Below are 23,681 nucleotides of genomic sequence, written 5' to 3'. Positions count from 1 at the left end.
GCTGCATGGGGGTTCAGCCCATGGTCACTGACGTCACAACATGCACTTAGCATGAAAGTGCTCCAAATACGAGGCATGCCAGTGGCCTGAATCACCACAGAATGCCAGCTAATTCTCAAAATTTCTGCCCAAATTGATATCAGTTTGGGCAGAAAGCTCATGAGAACTGGCTGGAGACCCCCAGCAAATTTACTTATGATGACTCCAGCCTTCAAGTGAGAATTCTGGCCTGCCAGTGGTCCTGAGTGGTCATGGCCCAAACTAAGACAGAAAGCCCTCTCAAGGACAGGAATATGTGAGGCCTACCCCTTCCTTGACTAGGTCCCCTGGGGAGCCCGCCGCAGCTCCAGTAGATCAATCCTGCCATGCCCTTAGGCCTTACCCTTACCCCTACATTGGGTTTTTAGGCTTCTGTCCCCAGAGGCCTGGCCCTGAAGTCCTCAAGTTTGGGGACGTCAGAGCCACACCCCCGGAGTTCACCTCCAACCAGGTGGAAACCATGTGGATTGGAGCTTCACAGAGCACTCAAAGGGGGAGAAACTTGCATGTCACCCTGAGGCCACCCCCACCTTCGGGGCACCCCTCTCTGGGCCACCAACCTAGAGCCTGATGTCCCGCCTGACTCTCCTCAACTCAGTCTCTGGGCATCCCACCCCAGAGCTAGCAGATTAGGCATGTCATGCCCCTAGGCCCTAACCCTAACCCTAGGTTGGGTTTTTAGCCTTCCATCCCCAGAGACCTGGACACCCAGCCCTCAAAGATGGGGACTCCCATACTGCTGGACTCTGCTTGCCACTTAGAAGGAAACCATACCATTTAGAGCTGTGCAAAACCCTCAGAGCTGGAAACATGTATGCCACCCTGAGGCCACCCCAAACCCTCAGCAGCCCCCAAGGGCCAGAAACCCATAGACTGACTCTCAGCCTGATGCCACGTCAACTCTGCCCCCAGGGATCTCACCTTAGCAGAAACCCTCAGGGGAGCCGCATGGCCTCAGTCCATGTCCCTGAGAGTCGCAACATACACCTAGCAAAAAATCTCTCCAAATACCTGGCGCACCCAAGGCCTGAATTGCCGCACAATGCTGGCCAATTCTTACAAGATTTCTGCCCAAATTGATATTGATTTGGGCTGAAACCTCATGAGAATTGGCCGGACACCCTGGAAAACTGGTTTCCCATGGCTCAGGCCTTCAGGGGAGAATCCTGGGCCTGCTGGCCCATGGTCCTGAGTGGTCGTGGCCCGAACCCTGCAAAAAAGCTCTCGATGCCAGGTGCAAACAAGACCAAGCCATCCCTCTACTCAGCCCCCAGGGGAGCCTGCCTTAGCTCTGGCAGATCAGGCCTGCAATGCTTGTAGGCCTTACACCTTACCTTATGTTGGGTTTTCAGGCTTCTGTCCCCAGAGGCCCGGCCCTCAAGCCCTCCACAATGGGGATGCCAGAGCCACACCCCAGGACTCTGCCTGCCAACCAGGAGGAATCTGTGCCATTTGGAGCTGCGCAAAACCCTCAGAGCTGGAGAAAGCTACATGCCTTCCTGAGGCCACCCACACCTTCTGCACCTCCCAAGGGCCACAAACCTGGGGCCTGAAGCTCAGTCTGACTCCTCCCTGAACTCTGACCCTGGGGAGCACGTTTCATTGGGGGTCCTCAGGGGAGCCACTTGGCCTCAGTGCATGATTCCTAATAGTCGCAATATGCACCTAGCGAGAAAGCCCTCCAAACACGTGCCGTGCATGTGGCATGAATAGCCGCACAATGCTGGCCAATTCTCAGGAGATTTCTGCGCAAATCGATATTGATTTGGGCAGAAAGCTCCTGAGAATTGTTGGAGACCCACAGAGAACTCACTTTCAGCAGCGCGGGACTTCAGGGGAGAAGCCTGGGCCTAGCCTGTGGTCCCAAGTTTTCATGCCCCAAAATCCTGTAAGAAAGTGCTCTCAATGCCAGGCACACATGTGGCCAAACTCTCCCTCTACTCAGCGACCTGGGGACCCCACCTTAGTGCTGGCAAAATGGGAGTGTCATGCTCCTAGGCCCTAACCCTAACCCAATGTTGGGTTATCAGGCTTCCATCCCCAGAGGGCTGGCCCCCAAGCCTTCCACACTGGGGACACCAGAAGCACACACCAGAAGGCCACCTGCCAACCAGAAGGAAACCATGCTGTTTGGAGCTGCACAAAACCCTCAGAGTGGGAGAAACCTGTATAATCCCTGAGGCCACTCCCACCTTCTGCACCCCCAAGGGCCACAAACCTGGGACCTGACCCCTTTTCTTAACTCTGCCCTCGGGGTGTTCACCTCCACAGGGGCCTTCCGGAGAGCTGCCAGACCTCAGCCCATGGACCCTGATGGTCACAACATGCACTTAGCAAGAAAGAGCTCCAAACACCAGGTGTCCATGGCCCAAATTGCTGCACAACGCTGGGGACCCCTTATGAAATGGCTTTCTGGCTGCCTGGGCCTTCATGTGAGATGCCTGTACCTGGTCCGTGGTCCCAAATGGTCTCTCCCAAACCCCGTGAGTAAGTGCTCTCAAGACCCAGGCACATGTAAGACCAACCCCCGCCCCCCTACTCAGCCCCCTGGGCAGCTGCCTCAGTGCTTTCAGATAGGGCCTGCCATGACCCTAGGCCCTAACCCTAACCCTACTTTGGGTATTTAGGCTTCTGTCCCTAGAGGCTTAGCCCCCAAGCCCTATACACTGGGGAATCCAGAGCCACACCCCAGGAGTCCGCCAGCCAACCAGGAGGTAACCCTGCTGTTTGGAGCTTCTCAGAACCATCAGAGTGGGAGAAACCTATATGCCCCCCTGAGGCCACCCTTACCTTCAGGGGCACCCACACCGTAGCCACTAACCTGGAGTGTGATTCCATGCCAGACCCCCATCCTCAACTCAGCCCCCCACCCCGAATCCCATCTCAGTGCCCACAAATCAGGCCCGTCATGCCCTTAGGCCCTTACCCTAATGCTAGGTTAAAGAATAAATAAAGAAATTATATATAAAAAATTCATTATAAATAAATAATTTTGTTATAAATTTACATCAATGTTATTGCTAAAAAAAATTTTTGTTAATTTAAAATGGGTTTCCTTTAGTGTTTACCATTCTTGAGTATCTACTACATTCTTTAAGTTAAAATGGATTGCATTTTTAGGCTCCTCTTCAATTGATATTCATAATTGAAAACATTATGTGTTATCTAAATATTTCAATACATTATCTTATTTGTTGAGGAGAAAGTCTTATTTGCTTTATACTAAATATGTCAGAAATCAATTTACAAGAAATAATCAAATTAAATCAAATCTTAGAACTAGAGTAGACTTTCACACTGTCTGGCTGAACATTCTCATTTTTCTTGAAGAAAATATTTTCAAACCTAATATTTGCTTGGATAAATATTATGAATTACAACTAGGCTATGTGTGTTTATTCTTCCCATCCATTTCTATGGCCCACAGTAGCCTGTTTCTAAATTTTCCTACCCATCAAAACTTAAAGTGCTGAGTTGAGGAGAACAAATGAAAGCACATGGTGGTAAAAGTAAACTGTGGTCTTCACAAAAGTTAAACTACTAAATGACCCAAATCACATAATCAATATACATAATAGCAAAATGGCAATGAAATTAATTTTTAGGAGAGGAATAAATGGCACATAATGGATGCTTGGCTTTCTTTCCAGCCATTATAACCACAGTAGAATGCTTCCTGGGTTGTACTGTCATTGGCCTTTCGAGGGAAGTCAGATCAACCAGTGCTAATTTGTTAGGCTTACAAGGACAAAGACAATTATAGTTTGGTACTTAATGCCTATTCTCAAGTTAGAGGAAATAATTGAGCAAGGAAAATAGTGATAGATAGAGGCTTCTGATCTTTTTTCTAGCCTTTTCCATAGGGCCAAAACATTTCATTAACTGCACTATACAAATGTCTATGGTATCTTCTGCCAATGAAAACTAATTAAAATTTTAATATCAAACTACCCTGTGAGTGCTATGAAGTGTGTAAACCTGGTGATTCACAGACTTGTACCCCTGGGGATAAAAATATATGTTTATAAAAAAAAATAAATTAAAATAAAAAAAGGATACCTCCCTAAAAATAAAACAAACAAACAAACAAAAAACTACCCTGAGAGTGAAGATGGTCCTACTTTATTTGTCCCAACACTGTCAGCATAATTTCTTTGAAAATGAAGAGTTAATCATTTTCCTCACTGGCTTAAATTGCTTCCATACTGTCTGTTGCTTTTTAATAAATTAGATTTAATATCCTTTTTCCACCCAACCTCTAATCTCATCTCCCATGAAGCCAATATTCACCCTTTTCTTCTTCTGAATCAACTTGTTTTGTACATTTTCATGTCTCTAAAAATTCCAATAGCTTCCATTCCTTTCCTTTTTCTTTTACCTGAAAACACTTCTCTCCAACTCTATGTTGTATTAGTCAGTTAAATGAAATTAAGGCTAAACTAAAGTATTACTAATAATTTAAAATATTTCTTAAAAAATGAAAATATATGTTTATAAAAAAAATTGATTGATTGATTTTAGAGAAGCAGGGAGAAAGAATTTTTTTTTAAAGATTTTATTTATTTATTTGACAGAGAGAGATCACAAGTAGGCAGAGAGGCAAGCAGAGAGAGAGGAGGAAGCAGGCTCCCTGCTGAGCAGAGAGCCCAATGTAGGGCTCCATCCCAGGACCCTGGGATCATGACCTGAGCCAAAGGCAGAGGCTTTAACCCACTGAGCCACCCAGGTGCCCCTGCACTTTGAAATCCTTAAGCACAATTTAAAATTATAGTCTCTTTTAATGTCCATATTCAATGTGCCCAGTCAAGTAGTGTATGTCTTTAGTATATGCTTGGAAATTCATTGTTTAATGAGCTACTCAAATATTTTATATCAATTATAAGAATTAGCTCTATTCTTTTGGTCAAAAGTCACACACTGGGCGCCTGGGTGGCTCAGTGGGTTAAGCCGCTGCCTTCGGCTCAGGTCATGATCTCAGGGTCCTGGGATCGAGTCCCGCATCGGGCTCTCTGCTCACCAGGGAGTCTGCTTCCTCCTCTCTCTCTCTCTCTGCCTGCCTCTGCCTCTCTGCCTACTTGTGATCTCTCTCTGTCAAATAAATAAATAAAATCTTAAAAAAAAAAAAGTCACACACTGTCTTTATAGTCTCATCACTGAAACTCCAAGCAAAGATAAAGATTTGAAGGATCTGAATAGTATTAAATATTAAATAAAACAGTCCATATATGTGAGTATAAAACAAATTTCCACTTAAATTTCACTATGAAATAGCATACTTAATTTTCTTATTTACTTGACAGTGGTCAAATCTATATAAAATACAAATTTTAATGACAGGAAACATTTCCCTGCTGCTGAGATGTGAATGTGAATGTGATGCCTTTCAGGGGCTAAACACAATGGAGCTAGAGTATCTTGCTGTCAAATGCAGAATAATTTGATAATCAAGGCTAACCAGAAGGTATTGCCATTCAAATACATTAAACAATGTGTTGGTAAGACAAAACATAACTTCCCAGTATCCAACTTGCAAGCCATGCACTTGTAACTAGAAACTACGATCATTTTTTAATTCTCCTGCTATAACTGACTATACCATATTGCATCCACTGCTGTCAAGTGCTTCCTGAATCAATGTTCTGACCTTTAGTGAGTAACCAGCATAGAAAGAACAATTCGACGCGGGGTAGGGAGAATGAGAACAGAAAACAATATTTCCTGTGAATTTTCTAGCTGATTGATGATGAATTCACCGAGACATTGTGTCACAGGGTTTAGTTGGATGCCTAGCAGAAGCTTCCCATTTACTGGCATATCCATCCCTCACTGAGATACAAGCTACTTTTGTTACAGATTTGGGAATACTAACACAACAGGACATATTAGATTTCATTGCAATGTTATGTGTTCCTGTAGCAGTTATATTTCATTATTTTATATCCAGGCAAGATCATATTTGTGGAGCACAAAAATATTCCTTTTCATAAAATGTTTTCAAAAGCTTAATATTTATGAAGCTATTATAAAAAGGGGGGAATACTAACAAATTAAGTTTGTTTTGAATATGTATTTTAGACCCTGTTAAGGTTGAATCCCGTATTATCAAACTACATTTGTGACTTTGCTGACAGATGTCTTCCTTTAGTCCACTGTGATCTTAACACAGTACTGATTAACGTTCAATGTTATTGTTACTGATGTTGTGGTTAAGGATAGTGTTTTCCTAATTAGAACACTATTGATTATTTACATAGAAGAAATCTGAGATTTGATCTAGGTGAAATGCTCTCACTTTCGCTGTTCTCTGAAAATACTATGTCTTTAATGATTTTGCATGGAATCTCCCCCTTCACACACACTTTCATCAAAGTATACAAATGACAGAAAATGAGGACCTTCCATTGAAAAATGCACAGATGTCTTCTAATTATGTCAATAAAAGAAATTACTGAATGTTCTGCAATTCAAATCTCCAAAGTTCAACCCCTCTGTTATCCCCTCTGCAATCATAAAATATAAAATGTCAAGGGCAACCAATATTAAAATTTAATAGATGATCAGAAAAAAGTCACTAAAAGCATCAGCTCCTGAAATAATGATACTTTGAGAAGTGATAAGCATTCCAAAGAATTTTACTGAAAATCATGCCTTTCATATGTTAGTTAATTTAATCATCACTTTCAAACTTTAAAAAAGATATATTTTATTTATTTATTTGACAGGGAGAAACACAACTATAGAGGGAACAAAAGTAAAGGGAGTGGGAGAGGGAGAAGCCAGCTTCCTGCTGAGCAGTGAGCCCAATGCGGGGCTAGATCCCAGACCCTGGGATCATGACCTAAGCCAAAGGCAGATGCTTAACAACTGAGCCAGCCAGGTGCCCACTTTCAAACTTTTAATTCAAATATGTCATATAACCCTGAGACAAACATAAATGTTTATTTAGCTAATCATTTTGGTAGATAATTGCTTATTTTCTTTTGTGACTACATTGCATTTCAAAACCTTAACCATTAAAGCATTTCTCTTCTTTAAAAAAATTATTTATTTATTGGACAGAGGGGGAAAGAGCACACACATGTGCATACACACAGGATAAGTAGTACCTCTGACATGGTATCAGTGAAGCTGCTCAAACAGCTCTTTTGCTTTACTTACAAGAATATAAATTGGTGCAAATACCTTTAATGTCTGTTTGATGATGTATAACAACAGACTTTAAAAGCCGGTTGCTTTAAAATTGCTGTTCCTACTTCTTTGACTTCTTCTTGGTCTCATTTGATGTTTTGTCTTTTCTTCCATGGTCTTTAAACCTTGGCATACTTCAGTACTTTATCAGTAGACTTCCCTTGGCTACCTGCACTGACCCCTTGGTTATCACAACCACTGCATATCCCTCCACTTGATTCTATCTTTTTAAATTTCTCTCAGTAATACGACATCTGGTCTACAAAGATGTCCTACAAAACTTAGATTTATTTTTCAAATAATTTATAATTTTCAGCCTGTTATATCTTACATTTTATTTTGTCTTTACTGCTTCTATATGAAGGACAATTGTGAGGTTGATTACAAAAAGAAAAAGCATTTATTTCTCAGTAAATATTATTATATTGGAATAGGTATTGTTCTTAAATTAGATTAATGTTATAAGATCACTCAATAAATTTCTGATCTCATTTTACTTTTTTCCTGTAGCCTTTTTTTCCCCACCCAGAACAGTCTTTAAATCTTTTATTTAAATTCTTGAGGTGTACATCTTAATTATACTTATAAGCTACATTTTACAATATTAAACACAAAACAATACTCAAATTCAACTTAAAGGATGAGTAAATAAGAAAATATGAATGGACAGCCGAGAAGGGAAGCATTTATGCAGGCCTCCATTGTTAAATAAATGCATCTTTTAACTGTTATTTGGGCCTATATTTATCAATAGACTGACAATGAAGATTATGTAACAGTCATCTTACCCAGTGCCTGGTGTAATCTTGTACATAGTAGGAGTTCACTTAAATACCTTTCAATTAATAAGTTCAAGAAGAAATGATGTATATAATGAGAGGTAAAAATAACTATGATGATCCTATCTAATAGAGGCATAGTGAGAAATAAAAATAAAATATACAAACCTTTCAGGATCTATCTAGTAGAAAAAAACAATGGATATTGTTTGAAAGACAATAAGTAATCATTTAAAAAATTATTACCATTAGGGGCGCCTGGGTGGCTCAGTGGGTTAAAGCCTCTGTCTTCGGCTCGGGTCATGATCCCAGGGTCCTGGGATCGAGCCCCGCATCGGGCTCTTTGCTCAGCGAGGAGCCTGCTTCCTCCTCTCTCTCTCTGCCTGCCTCTCCGCCTGCTTGTGATTTCTGTCTGTCAAATAAATAAATAAAAAAAAATAAAAAAAAAATTAAAAAATTATTACCATTAAATACAACATGCTTCATTATACACTAGAAAATATACTAAGACATTTATGTGGGCTCTTTTATTCCTCTAAACTCTATTTTGTTAATGAGGAGAAAGCTTAAAGATGTTAACATGTCTGAGGTGAACAATCACTAAGGGGCTGCTCAGAACATCTGTCTCTGAAGAAAATCATTTATTGTTTCTCAAGTGTTTGGACTAATTTTTTAAAATCTATTTTTCTAAATTCTTACAATGGTCAAGCTCAGATGAATTGATTAATGAATGATACATCTAACCCTATTAACATGTGAATCATTGGGCTCATAGTTTGAATAGTGAATGACAGCACCTATTGTCTGTAGGATGTAAGCCTGGAGGGGAATTTCTATTTCCGTTGCACTAAATTTTGATTTTTTAAATAAGTTCAGTCTAAAACAGGAACACTATAAATACATCAAGAAAACTTACTCTAAGTTAGTTCAATTTTTATAAATATCTGAGAGAAATAGTACCTACATAATCTCAAAGAGTTTTTCATATAATACAGGAAGAGTTCTTTAATCAGAACCATGTATTTTATATACAGAATGCTGCCCATACTTTTCAGCCAGTATTCACACATTGTTAACTGAAAAGCAGTTAATATATGTGCAATTTTATTGGACAATGAGGCAGCTGCATTGCCTTGTAGTCAAAACAACAGAAAGGAATTTCGCTCAGGACCATAATCACAAAGCACAGCTTAGCAAAATTTAGAATGCAAAATAATACACGTTTCAGATCAGATCTGGGTAAATCTTCCATTTTGTTTCTGTCAATCTTCCCATCAGTTTTGTTTGAGAAAGTAAAAGAATTTTCAGGAGAATGTATTTCTGACAAAGTGGGGTCTAAGTCATCTTTCAAATCTTGTTCTTTAACCATTAATTCTCTATGTGTGATACACACACACACACACACACACACACTATGGATAATGTGTGTGTGTGTGTGTGTATTTTATATATGTAACAAATTTATTGAAGATCTGTTTCTAGGTTTAATAAACTTCAGTTTACCAAAAGTGACAGTTTTATATTCACCAATGCATAAGAAAGCAAATACATATTTATGGCAGTTTAAGGAGCAGGATTTCTCATACTAATCAATACCAAATCCACATTTGGATCACTTTCTGTTGTGAAATAGGTATACGGTCTGTGTCTCACCTATCTCCACCATTTACCTAACAGAGATAGGCCAGCATTTCCCAAGGATTGCTTAGAAAGGTCTCTGTCTGACACATGAATCTCCTAGTCATTACTGGTCATCACTTTCATAACATACCCTTTTCTTCTGGTTGGTCAATTCTTGGAAGTATTATAGAATTATAATTATATAATTCTGAATTATAGAAAATTCTAATTTTGAATTATAGAGAAATAAATGAGGAATATACTTTGGAAAACAGTAAGAATGTTACATATGGGGGAAAAAAAAAAGGATACCAAAGTAGATGACTGTCATGCATTGTAGCTCAGAATCTTTTAACATCTATATTTACTAACTCCATTTACCAAATTTTAAATTTATTAGTGATTTAATATTTTTTCAGATTGCTGTGGCATTTGTTTTCCTAAATGATTACACCAAGCTATTTGAATAACTCAAGGAAACTAGTGCATTTACCATCATATTGAGGACAATTCAACATTTTAACAAAAATATATCAATCTATGTAGACCTATAAATATCTAATAGCTTTCTGGCTATGTATTAGTTCTTTATGTATTAATTCTTTACATGAAAATTTGGATACTTCTCAAAAAAAGTGAAGCACTTTCCAGTTTCTTGTTTATTCATTTAGATACTTTTAGAAAAAGTCATTTAAAGTTTGAAATATGCAACCAATTTTTTTCTGTTCCATAGTATTTATAGACAAAATTAAATGTGATCCTCACCAGGGCATGTTTCTTACAAATTTGTCTATGTAAAATAGAACAGATAATAATATAGCTTTATTGTTGCCTTCTTTCTCCCTTGAAGTATACGGTCTCATACAAAATGCTTCTAGAGTTTTAAAATCATGGATGATAAGTAATCACCATTTCTCTTATTCTCTTAGTTAGTAAATGTAATACACAGAGGTGGGAAAAGAATGTTAACATGAAAAAACGCCTACTTGAGCCAGTTTCCCTTATTGCTTCTTACTTCTATTTGTGTTATTCTGTACCCTCATTTCTTCAGCTATGATGGCTAAACCAAAGCTCTTCCTTTCATTAACTTTCTTGCTGTTTATATTTCAAATAAAAAGCAAGGAAGCAATAAATGGAAACTTAGAGGAAACCAAGAATTATCTAACACATTATTGTAGTAAGGTAAGTAACCGGTTAGATCACACTCATTGACATATTTGATAAATCTTGATCTCTCCATATATAATAATTATAAAGAAGTAGGACTTTTAAACTTTATCTCATTTTATCTATTTGAGAAAATATCTGCAATGGCAAAACAGTAATTAGTAACAATTTTCTTTAAATCTATTTCACTCATCTTCCTACCCACCTCCCTTCTGGCAACCACTACTTTGTTCTCTGTATTTGAATCTGTTTTTGTTGTTGTTGTTGTTTATTTTTTCTTTAATTTGCTTGTTTGTTTTTTAAATTCCACATATACGTGAAATCATATGGTATTTATCTTTTTCTGTTTTATTTTGCTTAGCACTATACTCTTTAATTCTATCCATGCTGTTGCAAGTGGCAACTTTTCATTTTTTATGGCTGACTAATATTCATATATTTTTATGAATTGCTGCTTTCATCTTCTTTGGGTAAATGCCCTCTAGCAGAATTACTGGATCATATGGTAATTCTATTTTCAATTTTTTTGAGGAAACTCCATACTGTTTCCCATGGTGGCTGTACAATTTGTCTTCCTACCAAAAGTGCACGAGGTTTCCTTTTTATCCATGTCTTTAATGACACTTGTTAGTTTTTGTGTTTTTGATTTTAACCATTCTGACAGGTATAAAGTGTTATCTCATTGTGACTTTAATGTACATTTAACTAATGATTAGTAATGTTGAGCTTCTTTCTGGCCATCTGTATGTCTTCTTTGTAAAAATGTCCATTCAAGTCCTCTGAGCATTTTTTTTTTTCCTCTGAACATTTTTAATTGGATTATATGTAGTGTTTTGGTGTTGAGTTGTAGAAGTTCTTCATATATTTTGGATATTAATGTCTTATCAGAGATATCATTTGCAAATGTCTCCTCCCATTTAATAGTTTGCTTTTTTGTTTCATTGATGGTTTCCTTCATTATGCAAAAGCATTTTATTTTGGTGTAGTTCAATAGCTTAATCTTACTTTTGTTTTCCTTGACTGAGTAGACATATCTATAAAAATGTTTCGATAGCTGATATTAAAGAAATTACTGTCTATATTTTCTTCTCAGACTTTTACAGTTTCATGCCTTGCATTTAAGTCTTAATTTATTTTCAGTTTATTTCTGTGTATGGTGTAAGAAAGTGGTTGAGTTTCATTCTTTTGCATATAGTTGTCTAGTTTTCCCAACACTATTTGTTGGAGAGACTGTTTTATGCCTATTGTATATATTTTTGACTCTTTTGTCATAGATTATTTGACCTTATAATTGTGAGTTTATTTCTGGGCTATGTATTCTACTCTATTGATCTCTGTGTCTACTTTTGTGCCATTACCATTTATGTCAGTAGCAATTATTTTTTAAGTTCTATAAAAGTTCTGAAAAAAAATTCTCTCTAAATCTGTCTTTCCAAGTTCTTGGAATATTCAAAATTTAGAATAATATCCAGATCATCTATGTATTTTTTTTAATTTTTAATTTTTTATAAATATATATTTTTATCCCCAGGGGTACAGGTCTGTGAATCACCAGGTTTACACACTTCACAGCACTCACCAAAGCACATACCCTCCCCAATGTCCATAATCCCCTTCTCCCAAACCCCCTCCCCTCAGCAATCCTCAGTTTGTTTTGTGATATTAAGAGTCACTTATGGTTTGTCTCCCTCCCAATCCCATCTTGTTTCATTTATTCATCTATGTATTTTAAAATATCCTGATTATCTATATATTATTGTCTTGACCAGTGAAAAATATGACAACTCCATGCTTAATAATGGAATTAATATTCTTACTTCTTAAAGATTCATTTATTATTTATTTTAGAAAGAAGGAGGAGGACTTGAAAAAAAAAGAAAGGAGATGCTTAAGCTGACTCCCCACTGAGCATGGAACACAACATGGGGCTCAATCCCAGGATATTGAGATCATGACCTAAGCTGAAATCAAGAGTCAGATGCTTAAGAAACTGAGCAATCCTGCATTTTATTTTTAGTTTTTTTTTTCTTCTTCTAAGATTCTATTTAAATTCTAGTTAGCTAACATACAGTGTATTATTGGTTTCAGGAGTAAAATTTAGTGATTCATCACTTACATGAAATACCTAGTGCTCATCACAAGTGCCCTCCTAATGCCCATGACCCAATTACCCTATCCTCCAACCTACCTTCCCTCCTGCAACCCTCAGTTTGTTCTCTTATGGTTTGCCCCTCTCTCTGTTTTTGTCTTATTTTATTTTTCTTTCCCTTCTTCTATGCTTATGTTTTGTTTCTTAAATTTCACATATGAGTGAAATCATATGGCATTTGTCTTTGACTCACTTAGTCTGCTTAGCATAACACACTCTAGCTTCATTCGTGTTGTTTTAAATGGCAAGATTCCATTCTTTTAGATGGGTGGGTAGTACAAACACACACACCCCATATCTTCTTTATCCATTCACCAGTCAAAGGATGTTTGGACTGTTTCCAAATTTGGCTATTGTAGATAATGCTGCTATAAACATTGTATGACTGTGTTCCTCAAATCAGTATTTTTATATTCTTTGGATAAATACCAATAGTGCAATTATTGGGTCATAGAGTAACTCTATTTATAACTTTTTGAGGAACATCCATACTGTTTTCCAAAGTAACTGTGCCACTTTGCATTCCCACCCATAGTGTAAGAGGGTAAAATAGAATTGAAATTTTAAAAATTTGTTCTTTAGCCTACTCATTCAAAGAAACGAAATCCAAAAAACAAAACAAAACAAAACTTTTTAAAGATGTAGACTTTCTCCTTTTTATTGTTTTTATTTTTTTTAAGATTTTATTTATTTATTTGACTGACAGATCACAAGCAGGCAGAGAGGCAGTCAGAGAGAGAGAAGAGGAAGCAGGCTCCCCGCTGAGCAGAGAGCCTGATGGGTTCAATCCCAGGACCCTAGTATCATGACCTGAGCTGAGGGCAGAGGCTTTAACCCACTGAGCCACCCAGGTAACTCTCTCCATTTTAGCTGGGTATGTTACATTCATCTGTGCTGTGTGTTTGTGTGTGTGTGTGTGTGTGTGTGGTGTGGTATGTGTGTGTGTGCTGAATTCTTAGAATCATGGATACTTTCTTGCTCTTTCAGATTAAAAAAAAAAAAAGTAGATAATGATCGGGCATTGGAGTGCTCAGTCAGTTGAACATCCAACTCTTGGTTTTAGCTCAGGTCATGATCTCAGGGTCCTGGGATCCAGCCCTGCATCAGGCTCCATTTTCAGTGAGGAGTCTGCTTGAGATTCTCTCTCCCTCTGCCTCTGCTCCTCCTGCTCCTGTATGCTTGCTCTCTCTCTCAAATAAGTAAATCTTAAAAAAAAAAAAAAAAAAAGTTAACTTTTACATAAATTTACTCAAGCCCTAAGATTTCTAGCTTCAGGGAGAGAGTTAGTGAGACAGGATACAGACAGGATACAGTTATCCCCAGTTGTAATCACATCCTTCCCCTACCACTCATTCCAGATTCCCCTCACTCTTGACCAGCAATTTGGTAATTGCTTATCTTCAGGGGTAGCTCAATTAAACAACATATACTAAACATATTATATGTCAGCTTCTGATCCAGACTATGAGTTTATATTGATGAGAAAAAGAAAGGAACTCAGACAAAATTCTGACCTAGTTTTTGTCCTACCATTTCCAATTACTTATTCCTGACCTTAGAGTGATAGGGTTTCCATGTGTTGTTTTCATATGCTTATATTTTGTCTTGCCCTACAAGTTGATACATGAAATTCTTCCAGAATTCCTTTCCCTTTTTTTTCCTTCTTGACTTAGTTATTATTTAAATGCTACTTCTGTCAGTGCCACTAGTAGTCACCCTTGTTGTTTTTTTGGATCTCTAGATTTTAGCTCTCTGGCTCTTTGAATTGAATTAACTCTGATTCCCAAACTAAAATGTTAGTAATTGTTTTCTAGCATTTTAGTTTGGGAAACAGAGTTAATTATTTTCTGGGTTGTTTTCTCTGGGTTGTGTACATCTACGTGATGATTTTTCTATGTGAACATCTACTGTTATTTTATAGTAAAAAGTATATTGTGGTTAATGAATAGCAAAACCTTTAAAAAGTTAGGGCTCTTTTCCATCCATGTTGTCACAAAAGGCAAGATTTCATTTCTTTTGATGGCTGCATATTATTCACAGACCTGTATACCTGGGGATAAAAATATATGTTTATAAAAAAATAAAAAATTTAAAATTAAAAAAAAAAAAGTTAGGGCTCTTTTTCATGTGTCTGTTGGCCATCTGGATGTCTTCTTTGCAGAAATGTCTGTTCATGTCTTCTGCCCATTTCATGATTGGATTATTTGTTCTTTGGGTGTTGAGTTTGCTAAGTTCTTTATAGATTCTGGACACTCTCACTCGGCATCAGGGAAATACAAATCAAAACCACAATGAGATATCACCTCACACCAGTCAGAATGGCTAAAATCAACAAGTCAGGAAATGACAGATGCTGGTGAGGATGCGAAGAAAGGGGAACCCTCCTACACTGTTGGTGGGAATGCAAGCTGGTGCAGCCACTCTGGAAAACAGCATGGAGTTTCCTCAAAATGTTGAAAATAGAACTGCCCTATGACCCAGCAATTGCACTACTGGGTATTTACCCTAAAGATACAAACATAGTGATCCAAAGGGGCACGTGCACCCGAATGTTTATAGCAGCAATGTCCACAATAGCCAAACTATGGAAAGAACCTAGATGTCCATCAACAGATGAATGGATCAAGAAGATGTGGTATATATACACAATGGAATACTATGCAGCCATTAAAAGAAATGAAATCTTGCCATTTGCGACAATATGGATGGAACTATAGTGTATCATGCTTAGTGATAAGTCAAGCAGAGAAAGACAACTATTATATGATCTCCCTGATATGAGGCAGTGGTGATGCAACATGGGGGCTTAAGTGGGTAGGAGAAGAATCAATGAAATAAGATGGGATTGGGAGGGAGACAAACCATAAATGACTCTTAATCTCACAAAACAAACTGAGGGTTGCTGGGGGGAGGGGGTTTGGGAGAAGGGGGTGGGATTATGGACATTGGGGAGGGTATGTGCTTTGGTGAGTGCTGTGAAGTGTGTAAACCTGGTGATTCACAGACCTGTACCCCTGGGGATAAAAATATATGTTTATAAAAAAAATTAAAAATTAAAAAAAAAAAAAGTTAGGGCTCTCTGCTCCATGTGGAGCCTGCTTCCTTCCCTCTCTCTCTGCCCACCTCTCTGCCTACTTGTGACCTCTGTCTGTCAAATAAATAAATAAAATCTTCTTAAAACTTTTAAAGATTTATTTATTTATTTATTTATTTGACAGAGAGAGATCACAAGTAGGCAGAGAGGCAGGCAGAGAGTCAGAGGAAGGGAAGCAGGCTCCCTGCTGAGCAGAAAGCCTGATGCGGGACTTGATCGAAGGACCCTGAGATCATGACCTGAGCCAAAGGCAGCAGCTTAACCCACTGAGCCACCCAGGTGCCCCTTTTTAAAACTTTTAAAAAGTTAAACTGAATTGCTGCTGGAAAGGAGCTAGAGAGAATGAAGATCAAGGGTAAAGACATAACAGATGGAGCAACATCTGTGTGGAGGGCATATGATCTTGACAAAGAAGGTGCAGAGACTAAGTTCAAACACAAGAAAAAAGCCTTTTCTTTTGTTACAAAAAAATGAGAGAGTAAGAACTGTCTTGCATACAGATATACACACACACACATTTAAAATAATATATAAATATAATATATTTATTTAATATATAATGATACATATGTATATATATAAAGCTTACATAGATTATATATAAATATATATTATATATGTAAAGATATATATAAATGGGGGCACCTGAGTGGCTCAGTGGGTTAAGCCTCTGCCTTCAGCGCAGGACATGATCCCAGGGTCCTGGGATTGAGCCCCGCATCAAACTCTCTGTTCAGCAGGGAGCCGGTTTCCTCCTCTCTCTCTCTCTGCCTGCTTCTCTGCCTACTCGTGATCTTTATCTGTCAAATAAACAAATAAAATCTTTAAAAAAAAAAATATATATATATATATATATATATATATGGAATTTAGGAGATCCTGTATAATTACCTGAGATATAGAAATTGAGCTTGTCTGCTAAGAACCTGGGTAATTTGCTAAAAATGGAAAAACAAATTCAAAACAATTGATCTCTCTGCTACCAGAAAGATTACAAGGTGAGTTCAGGTTCCTGCTGAGATTGAAATCCTAGAATTTACAGTGGCATCAACTAATGAGGCTATTCGATGTTTTGTGACAGTCTTTGCAGCACAGAGTCGCTTGCTGATAGTGACACTGTGAAAGAAATTTCAAGAAACATTTAGAAAGAGTGGAGAAATGTCTATGTGTGACTGGCAGATATTTGTTATGCAAATACAAAATATTTAACTTTATTTTCTAGAAAACAAAGCAGAAATTTCAGCTCATCTGGCCTATAAAATAGAAGTTTTAATCAACATCAGTATATGGGTCTCCTGGGTATATAAACTTTCCTAAAAATTCATGAGTAATATTTATTATGGTTTATAAGACTCTTACACATATACACACAACAGGATATTAACTAAAATAGTGGTATCTTCTTAATGTTTGACCATCAAGAGATGATCTTCAATCGGATATTTCTTTCAGTAATAATGTATAGCTTTTAAGAATGTTCAAGTTAAATTGTTGAGTTTTAAGTCCCAAATTCTACATTTCATTTCTGCCAGTCTTGAGAAAGAATCCATATGGAAAATAAATCTCTAATATAGACAAATGAACAATGAAACAAGCCTCTCACAGAAACCACCTTACTCCCAGCCTTGCATAGCTGAATCTAGTACATAAACCTAACACATGTGCTTGGGTATATTTCTGAAAAATGGTATCCACAGTGATATTACATTCTGAAGACCAAAAAAAAAAAAAAAAAAAAAAAAGGAAAGAAGATCCTCTGAAACATGATCCCAATAGGTAAAACAGTAATAGCACAAAAACTGGTCTTAAGGTTTAACTTGCCTCAAACTTATGCACTCCTTGCTTGCTGACCTAAATCCTTTGATCTGTGGTAGAGCTAACCTACTTTCCTTGAGATTTGCAGACCGCTGGCCTTTAGGCGTGAAGGACCAGATTTCCCAGAAGGTAAGGTCCCTACTACATTCAAAAACAGCTGCCCCAGATGACAGCATGTCTATTTACAGTCAGTCAACATCTGACTAAGAGCCTGGGCACCAGCTTCTCCTAAATGTAGCCCCCATTTGTCTCCTCCCCAACCATTTCCCATGTCATTCACCTTTATGAGGCTGATTATGAGATTATGAGAATCCTCCCCTTTTAAAATCTTGTTGCTTCACCTGGATGGGGAAAGTGGTCTTTGGGACATTAGACCATTATCTTCCAGGTTTCCAGCTTCCTGACTGAAACAGCCTTTCCTTTCCTACCATCACTTGTCTCTTGAGAATTGATTCTGAAGCTAGGACCAGCAGAATCTCAGTTCAGAACTGACTCTCTGTCAGGTAACAGAACCTGGCTCTTAACTATGAGGTGATGATGCCACCCGTCAGTAGATTAAACCTCTTACAATGAGTGTCTCAGACACATTTCAGCTAGGGAAGCTAGAGCAGCTTGTGGCGGATCGCTGCCCACAGATGAAGAGAGAAGCAAGAGCATGAGGACAAACATGAGAGAAGGAACAAATTTCCCTTCCTGTGGGGTAAGCGGGAAATTAAAAAATGAGAGAGACCATCAATGTTATCCTCCTCCTCAACATTTATTAAATCAGAGAGTAAAGAATTTGAATATTAAAAGTCCCACAGATGATTTTTAAGCACATTAGCACTTGAGAACCAGAGATCTGAAGGAATAGATAATTAGCAACCCATCCAGACTGTTTCAAATAATAATGATCTAAATTACAATTTTGGCAGGTACAGAAAATAAATTAATTTATTGTCACACTATATGAATGTCTTATATCCTGATAGATATTTTGTGTTATGGACTGAAGATAAATTCTTATTCGTTAGAACACAGATGCTAACATTAATACTCTGCTGTGAAAAATTTGAGAGCCTAAAAAAAAAGAAAAGAAAAGAAAAACTTACTCTGACAGAAAAACATCCTCTTCTTATACTAAATGAAACTCAGTGGTGCATTTTAAAATATACTAGTTGAGGGCACTTGGGTGGCTTGGCTCTGTCCTTTAAGCATCCCACTCTTGATTTCAGCTAAGGTCATGATTCCAGGGTCATGAGATCGAGCCCCACGTGCTTGGTGTGGAATCCGCTTAAGATTTTCTTTCTCTCTCTGCCCCTCCCCTCCATGCTTGCATTCTCTTTCTCTCTAAAAAATTAAAATTAAATTAAATTAAATTAAATAAATAAAAAATTTAAGAAATAAGAATATATTAATCTTAAAAATATGAATGACATAAAATAAATAGTATTTAACAAGTGTGCTGTCATTGAATTAGTTTAATACCACTAAAAGTAAATACAGTACTAAATAACTTGTTGCAAATTTGCAAATAACATAGACTAAATGACTAAATCATCTTTATGTTAAAAATCTATATACATATAAACTACCAGAATGTGTCTCTTAAAATTCTGATTTATAGAGAGGTTTGCTTTATATTTTAGGAAACAAAAAGATTTACCTGTATTCATTCTCTTAAATTAATTTTTTCTAGTTTTATATGAACATTGGCTCTTTGTCTAAAATTGTTTATGTGTAATTCACTGTATTTTACTATGTATTTTAAAACCCTTAACTTACAAGATCTGAGCTTCCTGAAATTCTTATATTTTTCGCTGATCATATTTAAATTTTTTTTCTGAAATCCTAATTTGTCCTTCCTAAGAGTGCAATAGCTATATTATAGGTTAGAGTAAACCTAAAATAAAAGCAAAAAAAATATTAAAATATGAACTAAATGATAATTATGGATTAATATACTCTGTTTTTAAGGTACTTTGGAACCTTATTTGTTTGCCATAACAAATGACCACAGGCATTTATTTTCTCACAATCTGGAGACCAGAAGCCTGAAATCAAGTTATCAGCTGGGCTGTGATCCCTCCTGTCTCTAGGGAATTGATTTGGACATTTGTAAATATAGGGTCGTTGGTGCATTTGTCTCATCTATACGTGAAACAGGAAACTAGTAATATAGGTTGCACATTACCAAATGCTGTTTTGATGATTTTTTTCCTTAATAAATAATAATAATAAATAAATAATATATAATATTATATATATAATATATAATAATGATAAATAATAATATAATAAATAAATGTTTTTAAAATCACCTTTAGACTTCTATTCCAAATTTCTAGTTCTGTAGCTGAAGATCTTTCTCTAGTTTGTACTTGATGCACAGATTTACTTATATGATTGATTCTGAAATGTATGCTGAATATGTTTGCATGGTATTAGCAATGCATTTTATTGCATGTTTTTATCATAAGCCTATGTATGTAAAAGAGAATACCAATAAGAGTCAATGTTTATTGAGCATGCGTGGTGTGCCAGACATTTTTCAAATGCTTTATTTTTTTATTTTTTTATTTATATTAGAGGTGGGGAGAGGCAGAGGGAGAGAATCTTCAAGCAGACTCCCCAAGTTTGGAGCCAGACTCAAGGCTCAATCTCATGACCCTGAGATCATGACCTGATCTGAAATCAAGAGTCTGACACCCAACTGATTCAACCACTAAGATGCCCCTCAAATGCTTTAAATTCATTCAGTATTTAATATTTATAGCAACTCCATGTAGTAGGTGTTAGGCTTTAGAGCCCCTGCAATTATACACCACACATGTGTTAAATATGGTCATGCGGCTTTACAGAAAAGAATCCTTGGTTCACATCGTATTCGTCTGGTAGGTCAGGGACTGGCAGATTGAGGCCTGCAGACCAAATTCTACTGACTGATGCTTTTGTAAATAATAGCAACACCCATGTGTTTATGTGTCATCTGCAGTTGCCTTCTCGCTATAATGGCAGTCAAGTAGTTGCCACTGAGACAGTATGACCAGGAAAACCCCATATATTTCTAAATAGCCCTTTGCAAAAGAAGTTGGCTGAATTCTGTCCTAGATTATCATTATCCAATATAGTACAATTGACCTTTAGATTATGAAAGCTTTACTTTTTCAAATTGGTCAGAAAAAGTGAATATTTGTATGTGTTCATGGACGGTTTCATTATTCTTCCAGATATTCTAAATTCATGCTTCTAAAAACCTCTTTACTCAAGATTGATAAAAGAGGGTAAACATTTTTAAAATATTCTAGGGCAAAGAAATCATGGAAAAGTATGCTCCCCTCAGTCCACTTGTTTTGGGTAATTTGTACGCTGCATTTTAAGTTGCATGTGTTAAACTAATAATACGGAAAACAATTATTTTAAAGTAACTCATAATTATTTCAGAATAATTCACCTAAGCCCTTTTCCAAGAGACATATTTTATTTTTCTTATTCCTGTAGTCTGTTTTCCAAACTGCAGCCAGTTTACCACTCTGCTCAAATCTTCCAGTGATTTTCCATCTCATTCAGACTTTCCAACATCCAAAATCTTTATTATGACTCAGAAGCCTTAAATGATCCCTCTCCTCTATCTCTCTGATCTTGGCCAGCACTATTCACCCCTAACCTGCTGAGCCTCAGCCACTCTGGTCAGCAGGCTTTCATCTCACACAACAGAAGTGCTCTCTCAGAGATTTATCTCTGTGTTTCTCCACCTGGAGTTCTTGCGCCCACCCCAACCCATATCTACATGTTTACACCCTCACTTTTCTTTCCTCCAGAAGTGCCAATAGGCTTTTTCTATTTCTGTTTATAAAATAGAAATCTCCCAGTGCCTGTGTTCATTTCTGAGTTTTGCTTACTGCCATATTCCCAGCACTTGAAAAATTGAATAGAACACATAGATGTTCAGTGAATGTTCTTAATAAATAAAGGAATGAATTTAAAAAAGAATGAGAAATAACTGCATATATTAATATGAGGCATTATCCTTACCATATTGTTGGATAAGAAAACTATAGAAAAAGAAGCACAGCATGACACAATTTGTGTAAACTTATACAAAAATATATCAGTGTGTAAATACATACTGTAAATTTTATGTTATGTCTGTATTACATAAGTGTGCATAAACCTAAATACAAAGACACACCTTTATATAAGTTAATTTGAAAAGAAATAAAGAATGGGAAAAAAAAGAAAAGGAAGGAAAGATAAAAAGGTCAGGAGGGAAAGTCTGAAGAGATATAATCCAGTCCTAGCTGCAATTAGTAATGTCTGATAGACAGGGTTTAACACGTATTTGTATGTGTGGGTATAGGCAGATTGTGATGGCAGGATACTGTAGAGCTTTTACTTTTTAATTTAGATCATACTTTACTGTTTATTTTTAAATTAAAAAATAATGATTTAATTTCATAATTTTATTACAGTCAAAAAAAAAAACCTGCAATGTTAAGCCAATGTTTCAAGTTAAATTTAACATTAGGTATATTGTTGGCTCTTAGTTTAAAATGGATACACTGTATTAAATTAACAAACATAGTTTATTATAAATATTTATTTTAAAATAAAAATTATTGAGTTTTACCAAATACTCTTTGTGTATTTCAGGATCATGCCAAGTGTTTTTCAAAATATGCTCTCTTCTTACAACAGAGACTTACTAATAATGATAGATGTAAATGAACTAAATAAGACCACTATTTCTGTCTGAGAAATGATCTAGTAGATGTAAACATTTACCTCTGTCATTCACTGGAAACATTTCCTATAGTTTGGGCTTTCAAGAATGAAATTGTTTTCCAGGCTAGATGGTACTTATGAATATACTTTTATTTTAAAAGGCAAATTCTGAATTTCAACATTAGAAAAGTATGTATACAATATAGAGTTCAAGTCATTGTAAACAGAGATTAGCCAAGGGTTGTGCAGTGCAGATTTTAATTTACTTTTTTATTTATTTTCTCTAGAGAGGGTAGGTGGGGGAGGGCCAGAGGGCAGAGGGAGAGAACCTTCAGCAGGCTCCATGCCCAGTACAGAACGCAACGAGAGCTTGATCTCACAACCTTGAGATCATGAACTGAACCAAAATCAAGAGTCAAATTCTTGACCAACTGAGCCACTCAGGTACCCTCAGATTTTAATTGAAATGTAATTTTCCCTGGAAAAAATTAGTTTCTTGAATACAAATTCAATTTGTATTTGTTTGCATCAATTTGTTTAAATCAGCAACTTGAGCTAAGAAAACCCTTTGTTTTGCAATTTTTCTAATAGCAGAGAAGGAAAAATGATAATTTCAAAATGAAAACTTCCATATGAGATTGTTATGTTATTACCTATATGTAAAATATATATCCCTATATATTCTGACTGATACCTAGATAATGTAGTAAGTCCGTGTCATTCTAGTCAAACGTTTTATGATACAAATAAATCATTTTCAAAATTCATTCACTCAACAAATATTTATCAAATGTTACTATCGCTATAGAAACCTTGCTTTGCTATAAAAAAAAAAAAAAATTCAACAATGCCCTGCTTTCAAATAGCTGATGCTAGAGAAAATATGTCTCCTAAAAATAGCTGTGATAATTTATAAATGTAATAGGTACGATAAATGTAATCTGAATAAAATATTAGGACAGAGTGAGTCAGGAGAGACAGACACAGACACAGAGACAGAGAAGGACAATTACAGACTAGGCAAACTTCTTTTTCTTCTTTTTCTTTTTTTATCTTCCTTATGCTTAAGCAATGGCCAGGCTATTTTTAATTTTTTAAAATTTGTGGCCAAAACACTTAACTTGCA

The sequence above is a fragment of the Mustela nivalis genome (genome assembly GCF_964662115.1).
Source record: "Mustela nivalis genome assembly, chromosome: 4".
NCBI classification, from domain to species: Eukaryota; Metazoa; Chordata; class Mammalia; order Carnivora; family Mustelidae; genus Mustela; species Mustela nivalis.
This window is presented reverse-complemented; position numbering follows the sequence as displayed.